Here is a 17,322-nt window from a genome sequence, read left to right as displayed (position 1 = left end):
GTATTTAGTATGAAGATAAATGTTCACTGCTGTTCTCGTACTATGAACAACAAATTTATTTATTTGGTAAAAAAATATCTCCGTACTCCTAACAACAAAATTATTATATTTAAATTTACCTGTGTACGTTATTCTATTTAACACCATTTTGTCCAAGGCTATAGTTGTCTTTTTGACACTGTGTCATAGATCAAATTTATTCGTTGAGTGTATCTTTACTTGTTTTTGTTAATATGTCTTTTGGGGTAATTTAAGCAATTTCAATTGATATTTTATAGTGTGTCTTTCTATGTTGTAATGTTATACTACTATATCGGGTTAGGGTGAAGGTTGGCGCCTGTTAAAACGTTTAAACCCGCTGCATTTGTTTGCACCTGTCTTAAGTCAGGAACCTGTTTCAGTGGTTGTCGTTTGTTGATGTGGTTCTTAAGGGTTTTCTCGTTTTTGATAGACCGTTGGTTTTCCTGTTTGAATTGTTTTACACTAGTCATTTTGGGCCCTTTATAGCCTTATGTTCGGTTTGAGCCATGGCTCCGTGTTGAAAGCTGTACTTTGACCTATAATTGTTTACTATTTTACATTGTTACTTGGATAGAGGGTTGTCACATTGGCACTCATAACACATTTTCTTATTTATATATAGTATAGATTTTAAACTTTTGAAAGACCTGTGTAAAGGTATAATTTAAAGAAAGTTCACATAATAATGAACATGTGTAGTTTAAAGTTGATGTGACTACTAGTTTATGTCAAACTTCCTTAAACAAAAGTTTCAATCTGAGACGGAACGCATGTACGAACGGAAGGAGAAACGGATCGGAAAACATAATAACATAAACATAACTGACCACACGTACACCACTAAAAGCTGTGATAACAAAGTGATTTGATTTTTGATTTGATTTTTGGTGCTTTAACGCCACTTTTAAGCACCGCTTTTGGGCTATTTCGTGGCGGCCAGTTTTTATTGGTGGAGGAAGCCGGAGTGCCCGGAGAAAACCACCGACCTTCGATAGGAAAACTGACAATCCTAGTTAATTAAGATTGGAGTCGATTGCACCCGCACGAGCGGGGTTCGAACTCACAACCTCAGTTTTGACTGGCTAGTAATTACAGTAGTAGCTACTTAGACCACTCGGCCACAGAGGCCCCCGGTAACAAAGTGAATTTGGCAGTTTGTTCTTATGTTTTGCTGTTAGACCACTGTCCAAAGCCCTCACATAATACAAGTTTAAACTCGTCTCATTTTAAAGTGGATGTCCATAGCCAGGCGCCGGCAATTTACTTGGTGACTTTAATTGGCGTTATTTGTTTTTCGTTTATTTCTTTATCTATAATCGGTCCATTGGTTTCTTTCGATTAAATTGTTTCACATTTTGTCATGTTGATCCTCTTTTTAATCTATATTATATGGGTTTTGCTCATTGGTGATGCCGTAGAGTGACCTATATTAACGTAAATCCGCGTCATTTAAATTCTGTTGGATAGTTGTCGCATTAGAAATCATACCACAACTTCTTATTTGTATAATTATGATGAAAACATACGTTTATTATAAAAATTGTTATTCAATAAAATCCATGAAAGTAAAAAAGTCTTCCGAAAAAAAGTGTTTTTTAATTGTGGTAGCTAATATTCCATGAGTGTTTACTTTACAATTTCCTTGTTTCTTCGGGAGATTAAATAAAAGTGATTCCCTGTCGAATGATGTTCATATTGTTATATATTGTTTTACAGAGTGATGCACTCGAATGACGTTCATATTGTTATATAGTGTTTGAGAGAGTGATGCATTGTCAAATGACGTTCATATTTTTATTAAGTGTTTTAGAGAGTGATGCACTGTTGAATGACGTTCATATTGTTATATAGTATTTTAGAGAGTGATGCACTGTCAAATGACGTTCATATTGTTATAACGTGTTTTAGAGAGTGAATCATTGTCGAATGACGTTCATATTGTTATATAGGTTTTAGAGGGTGATGCACTGTCAAATGACGTCTATATTGTTATAAAGTGTTTTAGAGAGAGGTGGTAAGCGTCATACCTGAACATAATGCTGCTACTGATAAAAGGCAAACTAAATTGATCCACATCATTCGGCTTGTTGCGAATATACGTGTCATGAATTTGACCTGCCTTTTCCTTGCTGACAGCTTTTTATGTGGAATTGAATATTTAACCGATTTCAAACTATTATTGTCCTTTTATATAGCAGTTTTAACTTTCAGACTCATTTATAATAATTCTTCATATATATCCCACACAGTTTATTTGAAAAAAAAAATAATATAATTTGATTTAATCATTTAATAGTCAGTTTTTTGCCAATATCAGAATTACTTACAAGGCAAACGGTTTAGATTAGTTGATCAATTAAAATATTCAAGGTCAAGTTATTTAACTGTTTGTTCAAAAGTTGAAATGCATGTTGAATGCCAACTGAAGTTCACTTAATCTTTATCACAGTAAAATATCAAGATAATTTTTATCAATACAATGAGAAAAAAAGTTCAATGCCAAGGGTTAAAAATACAAATTCTCAACGTTTTCATGTTTTCATACGCATTCGAAGCCATTTCACTTTATCATGTAGTTAAGATACCACAATACAAAAACAACAAAATTTGATCAAAATGTCATTGTCAGTTATTTTTGTTACTTTTTTACTATTCCACAAAATAAAAATATGATTCTATATCTTACAGTGTTAATGAGTTTTGATGATAACTATTTTGGAAACAAATGCACGTGTCTGACTGATATCAGATAAGTACATGTTGGCAGTGCTTTGTTGATAATTAAAAGAATAATTAGATAATTTTATGCCCCCTTAAAAGCTATCAAAATAGTGGTTATGGAACAGAGGTGGATTAGGGGATATCGAAAAAGGAGGTAAAGAACTGCAAATAATATAACATATATATTAGAGCTACCAGGATAAACAATTTGGAACAATATAGGGAATAAAAATATAAATGTATAAAATAAATATAATTGTAAAACAGTTAATGTTGCTGATGAATTAATGATGATTCTAATATGTTCTTGAGGGGAATGATTAAATCTGAATTTTTTTTGGAAAACACAACACAAAATTTTTTTTTTTAAACTACAAAAATACGAAAATCTAGTTTGTGTAAAATATGTTTTCTTTGAATAAAATTATAATTGTAAAAATCCCCAATATGAACCCCTAGACTGACCAAGCAACTGATCATTGTATAAATATAATAAAGATTGACTTTTTGGAAAATGTTAAAACAAAACACATTGGTTTATGGACTAAACAAATATAAACCAAATAAAAGAAAAACAAATGCAATGGGTTATCTAACTTCTGCGATCATTCATAGTTAATATTTATCAAGGTGGGCGGAGTTTTGACCATATCAGTAGGAACTGACTTATGGCAACGTCAAATGTGATATAACTACTCTCGACAAATCTGATTTTTGATGCACATGGTGCGCATTTTCTTTATATATTTAGAATTGCTGAATTTGAATGCTTTCTTACTGATCAAAACCTAATTAAGTTGTGATTCTGAAGTATCCAATGGTACATGTGTGATTTATATTGAAGTTAACGAGGTTCAAGTATGAAAATCGTTGTTCATTCGATTGTGACACATACTTTTTTGTTATCAAAATGTACATGAAATTAGGTCCTAGATAGGTCTCCTATATGTCTGATTTTGGCACATGTTGTTCTTTGACAAGTATTCTTCAAAAACTGTTTCAGATTTCCAATAGCAATATTAGAACAAATGTTATGTCCTAATTAAATTTGGGAATTTCTTAAGAATTAAGGTTGCATACTTAATTAAAGGCTTATGCGAAAATGAAATTAAAATAACAAAAAATCTGAATCACCCTTTTTGAGGTCAAATAAAGGCAACAGTAGTATACCGCTGTTCGAAACTGTGTTATACAAGAATCTATCAAATATTTTGAGATGCTATGAATAGCAAAGAAACTAATTTCATTCAAATGTGTACATAACAATCTAGCAACTAATTACACACTTATCAATTATGTAATATTTTTGCAATAGTGACATTATAACTATTTGGAGAATAAGTCTTTCTCCTTTCTATTAGTTCCGCATTTATTGATTTTAGAGCTGTATTTAAGAAATTACACCAGTTAAAAGTTGTCTGATTTGGATTTTAAAAAAATATTTGTATCATGCTGCCTCAATGTGTTTTTCGATATGAAATTGATGGGTTTTTTTTCCTCATGGGGTAAAATAAATAATAAGGAATGTATTTGTCAAGATTAGCTTATTTTGAAAGAAAATATAACTGTGCTTTCGCTATGTCTGATAAAACCTAACATCATTATATTATTTAATGAAACCCTAATAGACGAAAATCGCCCTACTATTGGCATTAAAATAATCGTGTTGTTATTTCCTGAACAAGCTCTGGTAGTCCGTTTCTGTGTATGTTGACGTTTGTTTTTGTAGCAGTTCAGTGTTTCTGTTGTTCCGTTGTTTTCCTCTTATAGTTGATGTGTTTCCCTCGGTTTTGGTTTGTGACCCGGATTTGTTTTCGCTTAATCGACTTATGACTATTGAACAGCGGTATACATCTGTTGCCTTTATCTGACTTTCAAATTAAAGTTTATTGACCCGCTTTGTCATCTGCAAATACAAACCGTGTTGCCCAATTTGGATAATATCAAAAACGTTGTTATGAATCCACGCAAGAAGTCATGATACTAAAAAGCATCAGAATTTGACCACACTAGATACTAATGATAGGCTATGGTAGCACACCACATTTCGCATTTTGGCCCCTGTGGATTTTTCAAATATGAGAGATAGTGTGTAATAAAATTCATTTTTGGATAGCTGAAGATCAAAATAGACTTCAGTGTGGGTTTAAAGAAACATCAAAATTGTGTTATGTATGTATAATGGGCTGTTTTCTGTATGACAGTCCGTTTTTTATATCCATATCAGACATTGGATTCGGCATTTATTGTAATGTTTTTCTCCAACTTTTCGTCGCACGAATTTTATGATTTAATTTTTCGAAAAATGAGGCGAAAGACTTTTTATTTGATCATTTGGTAAATTAATTTCAACAGTTTCAGAAAAGGTACCACTCAAAGGCGTTGAAATTCTAGTTTGAACCAAATTTTGGGAGAATATGTGACATTTTCATGCCATATTTGATGGTAAATAAATGCAGAATGTTGCCATGGATACACAAAAAAGGAATTATAGTTCACCATTTTAACTTTTGAAAATCAAATCTTTGGAAGATACTGATTACATACAAATGCACACGTAGAATACAAACAGTTTGCTTAATTAAGGTATTAGAAAGTCAGGAATAGAAGATGATTAAACATTTTGTTGTTCAAATTTTATTTTATTTTCTAACTGTGGAGTGCTACCTATGACTCTAGTTTGAACAAACAGAAACGCCCGACCACAATTGAGGAGAACATTTTGGGTTTGTGGACTTCCCCGAATTTACTAAAGGCTTTAAACTGAGGTCCAATGTTTTGATCAAGCGACTTTAACCCTTTCCAACTTTAATTCGCAAAACATTTTGTACGGCACAGCTTTTGTCTACACAAGATACAAATGATAGGCAATTACTTCACGTTGCCCGTTCATGAAAAGCAATCAAATACACATAATAAATGTTTAAGAGGTTATCTGGTTTTAGAATTTTCATATATAATCTTAATTAAGAATATCAGTTTTAAGTTTTTTGTATTTAATTTTTCATTCAAATATTTTTTATAAGTGTCGGCTTTCGTTGTGAATTTTGAAATGAATACGTAAACATGTGCGTCCGTACTTATTTTAGAGTAAACTTTACAAATTGGTCTTGAAAGAGTGTTTCCCAAATTGTCGCCTCATATTTTGTAAGAAAGTTAGTTATCCCCGCCCAGAAGAGCTAAACGATGTATCCCGCCAACTATTCTTGCAAAAAATTGACTTCTGTTTCATGACGAAGTAACAAAATATTTCTTTTTCATCAGAATTTTGTACTTTTTGCCTTTGAGTTGCGGTTAATTGGAACATTGGTGAGTAATCAGTTATTAAAAATAATAAAAAGTGAGAAGCGCAATATTAAAAATATTCGTCAACAGCAACCCAGAGAGAAAAAAAACCCATGAAAGTCTGAGTGTTCTCATATCAAAAGAAACCTGATATAACAATCAAAAGTATATATTGAGCTAGTAAATAAAGTTTTATTTTAAACATGTTAAATACATTTTGTAACCACATTACCCAAACATGTTAAGTCTTGTTTATTGTGTAAAGTCTATACCTTCAGGTAAGTACCAGCTATTTGATAATCATCTGAACATAGACTGACTATGTATTAATTAACTACAACAGTAAACACATGGTAAAGTCATGAAAATTGAATTAAAATCTCTTTAAAGGGCTTGTTTTATCTACTGTTTTAAAAACATGGAAGAGAAACTTTTGTCAATGTGCACATATGGTGAAGTAAAATGTACCATTAATGTGTTTACTACCACTGTGTCGATACCTCTGTTAATGGACCGTTACTACCCAAAAGTGTCACCAGGCAATTAGACAGTACTTCGATATTGATATGAAAATACGGGTAGTGAATGTGCAATTGAAATTTGGTGCTACGAAATTTGAATTAGTTAATATATCTCCCTGATGCAAACCTCCGATTCCTTGGCCGGTTACGGCTATACGTTCGTGGTTTATAAGCTCTTCATTGTTGGAATAAGTTTTTGATTTTCAATTATTGAAGAGACCGGTATTGTCGAAATGCAGTGCATTGAACTTAGTACCTTTTATATTGGAAAAAACGTTTAACTACTCTCATATGAGTTATTGTTCTCAAATGACGATTTTTATTATTTTAATCTTTTTCGCCTCATCTTTTGAAATCTACAAAAACATTGTAAGATAAGATGTATGGCGGAATCGTCAGCTGAGTCTGTGTAGGAGTTATTGTCCTTGAATTTTGATTTTTACCATTTTTGTTGCGTTTGGGCCTTTATCTTAAATATATCATATGGCATATATTTTCGGTCGACTAATTGAAAGAGTAATTGGCCTTTGTTTATGTTTTTACGCAATTTTGCAGGTTTGGCGATAGTTACAGTAGATAAAGAATACCTGTAAACATAAGTCGAAAATAAACTGACAAAGCCAAGGCTAAAAACGAAAAAGACAAATCGACAAACAATAGTACACAAAACACAACCTAGAAAACTAAAGACTGAGAGTTTTCATCTCAACCGATTTTGTCAGTTGGCTCCTTGTGAGATTGATTGGCCTCATATGACGATTTTTACCATTTTACGCTTTATGTTAATGCTATAAATGTAACAGAGAAACAGAAACAGTAAAATGATCAACAACACATACAAGAGGCGACAAATTCATACGTAAATGACAATCTATCAAAACCATGGCAAAATTCGTAAATCTACAAATGTTTTCATACAAAATGTGTTGGCGATAGGTTGTAAGTTGCTTTAATTACACATAGCCATGCGAATTCACACACTCATTCAAAATATCACAATCGGTTATCTTTTTTCATTTAAACTTTTTTCTAATTTAGCAATATGATCAAACTATTTGGTAAAGTAACCGTTTGGTATCATGAGTTTCTTTTTTGTAATATGAAATGATAACATAAATGGAATATAGTATGAAGCTGCACATTCTAAAGCTAATTAAGAGTTACTGCTGTAAGTGAGTTAATTTAAGGATCTTCAGGAAGGTTGTTTGGAAGTTTCTTTTTATATTTAAATTAATAATAGGTATTTTTGAGGATTAGTTAAAAATAAAATAATATCTAGTGACCGGGTGTATATTAGTTAGTACAATTTATAGTGAGAAATAATAATATGTATGACATTTGGGGCGAATTCTGACTGGTACATGACATGATAAAATTAAATAGTACTAGAATGAACAACGACGAGTGGAGTATGTTGCGATCAATGTATCTGTGGGTGGAGGGTTTGAACGGTTTTGGTTTGAACTTGTTTTTAAAACCAAGGGGATAGGGTTTATCACTTATGCGTTGACTATGTTGCTGTCAAGGAACCTTGTCATTAAAAAAGAGGTAGTCACGTCTTAGGCTATGCGAAGTAACAGTTAGGTAATGTGTAAGGAACATCCTGCTAATAATGCATAGTGTTGGAACGTATATATTGTTCTGATTTGCAGATTTGTTCAAAAGAGAATTTGTAAATGATTGACATAAAGTCAAAATGAATTGTGCGCTGATGGTTATCTTGCACACACATAACACTCAATGAAAGCCAAAACAGATTATATAATATATTGACAGCATTAACATTAACATGATTAATATATACAAACAAAAATGGTGAAATAATATATTTTTTATTCTCAAATCAATTCAATAAAAGATTACTTAACACATGCTTAATGTAAACTAAAAATTAAAAACTCTTACACATTTAGGCCTGTAACAAACAGAAAAGTGTTTTTCGTTAAATGGAGTTAATATTATTCATTAAATATGAACTGTGTAATTCATACTAAATTTTAAAAAAAAATGAAATATGGATGTTCGCTACTCTGTTTCAAAATAACAAACTTTTTTTAAAACTGTATTGGATTGATTGTATATAAATAAAGAAATTTGAAAGTAGAAAAAAAAAATTGGTACCTGGCCGTACTTTTGACATATTATCAATTGAAAACTTGGCGGAAATGATTCTATATAGATTATTTGTATATTTAATATTGAAACCTTTGTTCTTCAAAAACTATGAAATTTATATAATAAGGATTTCATAAGACTTTAAAAAATAGATTGTTAAACTATTTGTTTTGAAATTATGAAAAGAAAAGTAGGGTTATCGGGTATAATTTGTATTGGCACATCATGGATAATATAGAGGATTCCGAATAGCTGACAAAAAGTCAAAACCAAGAGTAGCAAACATCCTTAAGAAATTTTTTTTTTATATAAAAAAAATATTTTCTGTTCCTATTTTGTATACATACTGTAGATTCAATGTATGTCCATGTATGTATTCAGAAAGACACAGTAATTATAAAAACATTTTTTTTAATGTAGATCAAAAGTAACATCTTGTCATTCATTTTATTCAAACAGAAATTAAAACATATTTAAAAATAAGATGATGTAGTATGATTGCCAATAAGCTGTGCATCTGATGCAGTAAAGTTGATATTATTTTGCCCGTATAACTGATAAAGAGGTGGCTTGCAAACCGATACCCTATAGAATGAAAAATACATGTTTGTCGTTTTGTCTGGGAACAAAGATGACTGAGTGCCATTCGTACATTGGCCTTTCAGTGTACAAACATATGTTTTCTTATACTCTGCTGCGGCACAGGCTGTATTTGTGATGCACTTTCTTGTACACTTGTTGTGCTACAGATGTCTCTAGGACAGGACCAATGTATCCGTACCCGATTTTTCCACATGCATATGCAGTATAGGTGGCACGGTAGTATTTCCTGTCCCATAAGAGATAATGATAGCCTTTTTAGAATTTTCACCACTTTCTAACACTGCCAAAAATTCTACATTCACAGTTAACTGAAGTACTTTCATTTTACTATTCAGAAATGAATTTGAATATGTATCATGACCGTTTACATTTTTTACTATCTTTAAGAACCTAAGGCCACTAGTGCTTTTCGGTCTTTTATCGTGCAGTGAATACAAAATTTAAAAAAAAAAATCAAAAATTCATTTTCATCTGTATGTAAAATTATTTCATATTTTTCTACACCTGATTCATCCCTCAGTTTGGGAAAGTATGTTCAGTTGATACTGTATTTTTTGTCCAATCATAATGTTCATATACATTGACTTAAGTAGGGTACACAAAAGAGCAACCTAAACTCTGGAATGCAAATACTACCGTGCTACCTATAAGTGCTTGATAAAACAATTGTTCATTCTATTGATGAGGGTATTTATTTATAGTGAGAATGCAAACTGGACTTATCTAAAAGCAGGATACTTCGTACGGTATCAGGAGCCACTAATTTTGACAATTTGCGAATTAAATCAATTGTCAAAGTCAAATAGTTGACATTACACCAGATTGAATATGGTGAGCAACGGATTCTGAATAAAATGGAAAGCAGATAAATGGTTGACAACCACTGACGAGTTCCTTGAAGCGAGATATGATAATGAACCACGTTTAGCAGTCGTGGTAAAATTGTTGTTTGCTTAATGTCCAGTTGAATATTATAATTGTGAATACACAAGTATAAGTAATTTACAATTTAACAGGACGATATTATTGTAATTATGATGTACATTAATCAAAAAGCAATTCGGAAGGACCGATTTGCAATTATGTCTATAATTTAAGCAATATCGTTTAGGCTATGCTAATGAATAGATTTTTCGTTTATAGGAATATTTTTTATTAACTTGCACGAATATTTACGTTGACCAGTTTGTGTTGACTGTTGTAATTTAGTTGGTGTATATGGAGCGTCAATATATGTCATAATCTTTCAATGGCAGCTGAAACATTAAGATATATTTCTTTACTGTTTTCAAACAAATATTGCAATATTATGTAAATATTCTGAATAACAACTTTTGCATTTTTCTAATCTGATACATCAAGTGAAAGTTATCTGCGAGATGCAAGTACAGATAAGCAGCAAAACATTGAATTCGCTGGCATGTTAAAGATGTGTGCTACTCTTGTTCTGACTTTTTGTCAGATATTCGGTATCCTCTATCAGTTTTATCCATGCAATGCCAATAAAAAAATTTCCTCGCAAAACCCTACTTTTCTTTCTATACTTTGATAACATGTAGCTGAAAAAAAACATTTTTGAAAATCTTTTAAAATCCTTGTTATTTTTCATATTTTGAGAAAAAAAAGGTACCAGTGTTAAATATATGAAAATTCCAGAAAGTATCATTTCAACTTTTAAATGAAAAGAAAGACACAGACCTTTCATTTTTTTTATGCTTTTTTGTTTCTATTATTTATATACTATTAATGTTTAATATTCTTTTAAAAAGCTTGTTATTTTGAAATAGAGTAGCGAACATCCTTAAAAGAGAGGCGACAGATACCAAAAGGACATTCAAACTCATAAGCCGAAAATAAACTATCAACGTATTGGCTGAAAAAGAAAAACACCAACAGACAAACAAAATTACACAAATCACAAAAGAGAAAGCAAAAGACTGAGCAACACAAACCCCACCAAAACCTGGGGGTGCTCTCAGGTTCTCCGGAAGGGTTAGCAGATCCTACTCCACATGTGGGACCCGTCGTGTTACTCATGTTAGTACTAACCTGATAAGTCAAATTCGGTAAGTCATATTGGGAAAAAGGAGGCTGCATTGTAGTTACGAACATATCCGTTATCATATGTGAAACGGATATTCCATAACGGCCAACCAACTTAACAATTATCATCTTTAACTGTTTCTCGTACATATTTTTTTTTTTTATCAAAATCAAAATTTAATCCTGACGAAAAAAATCCCGTTAAATGCTGATGACTCATCTTTATTAATTAGCTGTTTTTGAATTAAGGCGACAGTAGTTTACCCGCGTTCAAATCTAAAATTTGATAATATGAGACAAATAAAGGTAACAAATACATTTTTAAGAAAATTTAAACGAACATCCCTCTACATATTTCCCTGGAAAATAAATTAAACACAATGGTACAATCATCTTGGAATTTGACGGTCAACTAGAACGTTTTATTGCTGTATGATTTACTGTTACTGTTTCTTACAAATTCCTAAATTTAGCATCCCGCCTTTCATTTCAATCTTATGATGGTTGATTCAGACACACAACTACAATATGGTTTTGATTAAAAACTTACATATGATATATTTCTTTTAATCAAATTCTTTTATAAGATGGATGTGACTGCACAGGACATGCGTGTTATTAAACATAATAAAGCTCATGAATAAAACAAATAAATCATTATCACTTAGTTGTTTGTTTTTATAGTGTTTAAGATTATAACACATTGTTGACTGCTGTACTCCAATTTTTGACATTTTAACCTATTATGTCTGTTTGTTTTGCTCACACATTGTTGTTAGATATAATGGAATTTTATGCGTCTCATGCAAGTGAGAGGTTTAGCTAGTTATAAAACCATGTTAAATTCACCATTTTCCACATAAGGAAACGCCTGTACCAAGTCGGGAATATGACAGTTGTTTTCCATTCGTTGGATGTGCTTGAGCTTTAAATTTTATCGTTTTATGTCTGTTTTGGTCCCAAATACATCGCTCCCTAGTAGTCAAGTATTTAAACATCCTTGGCATTCATATGTTAGACTTTTAGCCGTGACCATAACATCGTCATTACAACCAATAGTTGTCACAATTCCAAGTTCTATAATTCATTATTTTTCTATTTGTCTACGTAAATATTGTAATGATTATTGAGTTCAGGATTGTAAACTAGTTTTGATGTTGTTCGTTCTTTCAATAAAGTTTGAGTTTGCAGACGTCTTTTTGTCGTAGCCAAGCTTTTGTTGATATCTGCTATTTATGGTGCCAAATAGGACTCACGTTACTAAAGAAGTGCTTTAGGCTTCACACTGGTGTCAGAAGTAATGATTATTGTGAGTTTATTCGAATGAGAAGTTTGGAAATTCATCGGAAAGTTGCCGGTTTGGAAAATCGCGTGAGTCGACGATTAGGCAATCCAGAAGCGGGTCCCCGTCAAACACAACCAAAACATAATTATTCCGTTGAGATCGAATTAATTTTATACTTTATTTACTAAAAATTGTTCAAATTTTACCAAAAATTTAGCTGACGAAATTTTCCATTTGAAAAATGATAATTCCGGTTGCTCCGACCTCTTCACCAAATTTCCGGGCATACAAAAATTAAAATAAAAAATTTAACTGTTAAAAATTACATTTTGTACCAAAATAGTTTCGTTTTGTGAAATTACTTATATGTTAACAATTAAGGTGTTTACGAAATAAAGGACTTATGAGTGAAACTGGTCTACACAACTCTCTCAGGACTAATCCACTCGTCATCCCACAGCGTGAGAGTGACATGTTTGCAGTACTATTGTCCGATAGTCAGGGAATCAAGTTGGAGAAGATCAGTACAGACAGTACTGTTTCGTTGAAATTTCTTTGTTATAAAGGCTGGCGGTCACAAAAATCTGTTGAATAGAGCCTCCTACCACTGCACGACAAACAGTATCGAACTACATGAGGAATTAGCTATATAGCAGCGAAACACTTTATGAAGGGCCATAAGAACCACAAGATAGCATATGAAGCCTTAACGCGTCAACCAAAGACTGTATCTTCAGCACTAGATATTGTTGTACAACTACAACACAATTATCATGCTACGTTGGGAAGAGATATTGATTATAATACAAAACAAAGGTCAGACGCGTTACATGGAAAGATGAGAATGACGAAGAGGAAAATAGTCAGGACCAGTTTGAAGAGATGGAAACCGTTAAGCAGTTGGCAACTTCATTTCGGAAACCAGATAATCAAAGTTTACAGAATGAAATCTAAGCACTAAGAGATCTTTTAGAAAGGGCCATGCTGAAAGATTCAAAACCAGCTACCTCGACAACAGTCAACGGGATGTTATTTTTGTGGCGATAAAAGCCATTTCAAACATGATTGTCCAAAAGATCATGATCCCCACGCCCTACAACAAGACAAAAAACTGGCACTCACTAGTAACTGTTTTTATTACTGAAACAGTCATTTTAAACTGAACAACTCTTAAATGCCTGAATTTAACGCAAGGAAAAAATGTCAAGATCTTTTTCAGTTATTTAGTACGTGTTCAGTACCCTGACCCGCGCAGTAGATTCAGTACAGTACAGTACTGGTTCAGGTAATTAAGAGAAAACGCCTTGCATTTGATTCAGTAGCGTCAAGAACGTTTTCGTACAAATCTGTACATTGATAAAATAGTTGTTTAGGAATTTTCAGTAGTGTTCAGTGCCAGGTAAATCTATCAATTTTGACATAAAATAGTTTGTGCAGATTTATAAGGCTTGTCTCCCTTTATTCGAGCTTGGACTATAATTTTCAGTACATTGATCGATTTCTCAATGATATTGATTTCTTTCCGTGAAAAATACTTCTGCTCTGTTCAATTGTCCAAAATGAAATATGTCTGAAAGTTAAATAATTATAAATTACAATGAATATGAAATCTGTTGTCGGAATTGCGTACAAATTGTTACCTAGCTTTAACGGCGGAAACGGCTATTGACAAAATGCAAACCTTTAAACTGGCAATCCCCGCTTTTAGTAAAATTCGGGTTCTACAATTTTATGACTTTATATATTTTGCTGAATAAATCGCAAATGTCAAATTTATTTTGTTACTATAAATACCAATTTTCACTTTGACTATGACACGTAGATTTATTAGAATAAAGTACATTCATTCACTTTGCAATTTATATTTGTTTTATGTTCATTCGAATACATAATCATTAAATATATAAACCTGTTAAATGTGACACATTAAATCAGTCCCATTATAAATATTGCAAATACGTCATAAAAACCTCAACTTGATTTAGATTTTTACCCTGTATGAATCTTTGCAAAAATCTTCCTATGACATGTAAAAAATATATATATATATATAAAATATTAAAACTATTCAAGACATTTTTGTATCAACTTGTATATATAACAATATATTTTAAAGAGGAGGACGACATTTTGCACATGAGTATTTTAAAATTTTTAAAATACACAATTTATTACAAAATTTCTTGTCAGTAAACGTAATTGGAATCCTATTAAAAATAATATATTCAAAACACTGATTATGTAATAATTGGAACAAATTTGGAGATATGTATATTTTTTTCCGATTATACTATGATTCTATTAAACACCTATAAGATCATTCATGATAAAAGATAGAAAAATAATTTAATTAAAGAATAGAGAATAATGATGTGCTAAAATATAAATAGAGAATAATAGGCAAAAACTATTAAGAATAGAAAAAAAAAACCGACTTAAGAAATTAAAGAATACAGACTGAATGAAGGAACCCCCCCCCATCCAGATACTAGACCCTCATGTAACACCGACTTCATTGGCAATCATACCACATATTTTTATTTTTATAATATATAACATTTCAAATAGTTCAGAATATGTCTATACAGTGTCTCATAAGTCAACTTTTGCTCGGAATTGGTCTTTTTTGACTGTGCGGTGTATACCGGTATTATATGTATTATACTTTGCATGCAACCAGCTATAGGATTGAATTCTATATAAATCCTTGTAACGATAGTAAAACATACTAATAGTAAAATCAGTTGAGGATCCAGAGGGCGTAGAGGGCCTTTGATGCTAATAAAATTTCATGTTTCTCACGATTTATACAATGCAATCTTTATTCTCATAATAAATAATGCTTTTTATTCCGATATTCACTGCATAACCAACCCTACAATTATGAATGTAAGAATATATTGGGTGTACCTCAATAAGACAGCAACCCTACGACAACAATACCTAGAAGACATTTTGAGACCAACATAAGTCTTTAACAGTAGACAGGTGTACCCATATAGTGTATAACATCTGAGAATTAATTAAACAGAAACAATCAAAGATCTGCCATCAACACCTATTTCATTTTTTCACAAAAATTCGTATTGAACATGCATGTAGTATTTGTCACTGGACGTTAAGCAATTATCAATCGATCATTTTCATGAAATGACATTATGTTTTGAAGCTCAAAGTAAATACATATTTATATATTGAAGCTGTGATACTGTGATTTTTTTTAAGAGTAAAAGATTAAAAAAAAAAATGAATTAGGAATCTGCAGTCCAACATGTTCGCTCATCATAGGCTGTGTTTACGTGAATTCATTTAAGAAATGAGTGTCTAAAAAAGTGTAACTTCGGGGTGGCTGGGATAATTTCAATTTGGCAAAAAACTATAAGATCAGCCGTCTATGGAGAATGCAGTCATTTAGCCATTACCGTGAACGTATATGCAAATCTTCCATACATGTAGGTTTACATACAAGTTATTATGATCTAATTATATATAATCTTAACGAAAGTCCTATGTCTGAAACTTATGAGCATTGTTTGCAATGTGTATGTTTGACAATTAGTTGGTAAATCAAGCACAGAAAGCTTAACATGACTTGTGTTGTATAGAAAAATTAGAAACATACATATACATGTAGATCTACAAATAAAGTTATGTGATGCATTAGTATCTCCTGTATTGCTGTATGGTTCCAAAATATGGGGATTCGAAAATACAAGTGTTATTAAAAAAAGGACATCTCTAGTTTTGTAAAAGAGTGCTACATGTCATGCATGTTAGAACCAGCAATCCAGGTTATATGTTATATAGTGAACTTGGGCGGGTGCCTCTAGATTGTCAAATAAAAACAAAAATAATTTCTTTCTGGTGTAGACTTCAGCAGTGCGAGAATAAATTATCAAACATGCCTTACAAATTGATGCTTAAATTGTCCGAACATCGATATTACGAATTCACCCCCAGGGACATTTATATTCCTTTAAAAAACGGAATTTCGGTTAGAGCCATATCTGTCGAAACTGTCAAGTTCAAGTCCGAAATTATATACGGAAGGTAGCGTATTATACTACGCGATGAGATATTCTGCACTTTAATCCAAGATCGCTTAATTAGAGACGAATTCCATTATTTATTCATTTGTAATCATTCTTTAGTTGCACACGTTCGTTCAAAATTCATACCGCCGTATATATAATTTACTGATTTTCCGTCAAATTATAAGGTGTATATTGTTTTATCTTATTTTTAAAAGATATACTTCAATTGTTTACAAAGGTCGTCTTAATTTGCTAACCATCGTAGTATAAGTTACAATATAAGTTCAAATTCAGCTTCTTGTTTTATGGAAATTTGATGTTCCCGCTAATTTGATTTTACCTTTTGTTTTAGCAGAAACTGTTTTAAGCAGCAGATAATACTATAATCTTTTCAAATACAAAATTAATTAATTATCTAGAGCCTATTTGTATACATGGAATAATATTACTTTAAAACTATTCAAAACAATTGCACCGAATGTGCCATTAACTTGTTATTAAATGTAGAATTAACGAGGGATTTCCATTGTTTACTACAATTATTGCCATGTTATCGTAAGGACTTACCACCTTTAATGAAGCACAAATAAAAGCAACTTAACTTTATAAGAATTTCATTTTAGCTTGGTTTTTTTCGCTGGTAGTATACATTTCCCATTCTTCGACCCTATCTGATCCTTTTACCAATTTTTAT

The sequence above is a fragment of the Mytilus californianus genome, unplaced genomic scaffold (assembly GCF_021869535.1).
Source record: "Mytilus californianus isolate M0D057914Y unplaced genomic scaffold, xbMytCali1.0.p SCAF_8, whole genome shotgun sequence".
In the NCBI taxonomy this organism is placed as follows: Eukaryota; Metazoa; Mollusca; class Bivalvia; order Mytilida; family Mytilidae; genus Mytilus; species Mytilus californianus.
This window is presented reverse-complemented; position numbering follows the sequence as displayed.